We start from the raw sequence: 1423 nt of genomic DNA, 5'->3' as shown, positions 1-1423 counted from the left end.
CCCCCACCCCCTCCCCAACAAATTTGGCCTCAAGGGCCCACAAAATCAAAATCTGGAAGCATACCGATGCTTAGTCGTCGAGTCCCTAGAGCTTGGGCGCCGTGACCCTGGCGCAGAGGCACCAACCCCAAGGTCAATTTTTTGTGGCCTCGATTTCGGGAAATTCCAGAGCTATTTCGAGGCCCAGGCCCTGTCCTCTTGTCGACTACTTTCTAGGCTCTCAAGTTTGACCATACTCGAGGTTGTTTCGGGCGATATGCGCCCGAGACTTGTGCTTAGGCGTCGATCTGACCCGATAAGCCCCAATTTTTACCGGAAATGTCCGACGAAGGATGTTTTCGATCTATAAGGTATGAGAATGTGTATGACTAAAATATGGTTCATAAATTCAAAAATAAGTATTTTTCATGGATATCACAACAGGGATCATGTGCCAATGAGCGCCCCAAATTACCACATGGGTATGGCGTCCTAAACCCCAATCTTCTCGAAAACGCCCACTAGAAGCTTTTATGGGTTCCTTTGACCACGGAAGACTCCATATGAATGTGGATGGTTTTTAAACACCCGATGGGACATCAAAGGTGTCTTAGCTCGTGAATGATGCCCCAAAATGGTGAATTATCCCAGACAAGGTCAAATTATCGTAGATCCTGATCAAAGGGGACTAGATAGATGCCTTTAGCTAAGGGACACTATGAATGAAGAGTAAATCATCATGAGTCAACCAAGTTGACACGCTACACACGTGACATCAAAAATTGATTCCAACATGTGCTCCAGTTGTTGGGATAAACTTGGTCATTGGGCGTAGGGTGTACCACCATAATCTAGCGACTGAGAGAGCTGGTCTTGAATGACCACCCTTCAGATTGGGCGTCTTTTATCTCTTTGTTCGGTTGTCCTTCTGTTCGGTCAGAGTTCCAACTAAAGGACACTATACTTGATATTTTTTGTCTTTTGACTATCACGATATAGTGTACTTCGGTATTTGTTGGTGAGACCTGTAGGATTTTCTCGAGATTCGTACTAAAACATTTTTTATGTAGAATATATGTGTGCGTGTTCCGCGTACCCCGACCTGTTGGTTGACATCTACGATATAAAACCTGTTAGGTTGGTGGTTCAAATCTCCTTTGACACAATTGACCTTAAGGAGGTGGTACTCGAATTGTTAGACACATTAGAGGTGTCTGGAGGCTCGTATAATAGCCTTTGACTATTCCTTTGAGATATATATATATATATATAAGCGAGTAAAAATTGATGAATTAGATATGTAAATACATAAGAAATCTATGAAATTTATGTAAATCTTTTCATTATTTTTCTCAACTACAAGCTATCTAAAACTCAGAAGGCAAAATTCTTCTTTTTTTTTTTTTTTTTGAAGTTCATGACATGAATGGCATGAGTTCTCCTC

The sequence above is a fragment of the Phalaenopsis equestris genome, unplaced genomic scaffold (genome assembly GCF_001263595.1).
Source record: "Phalaenopsis equestris unplaced genomic scaffold, ASM126359v1 Scaffold000196, whole genome shotgun sequence".
NCBI classification, from domain to species: domain Eukaryota; kingdom Viridiplantae; phylum Streptophyta; class Magnoliopsida; order Asparagales; family Orchidaceae; genus Phalaenopsis; species Phalaenopsis equestris.
Note: the sequence above shows the minus strand (reverse complement) of the source record.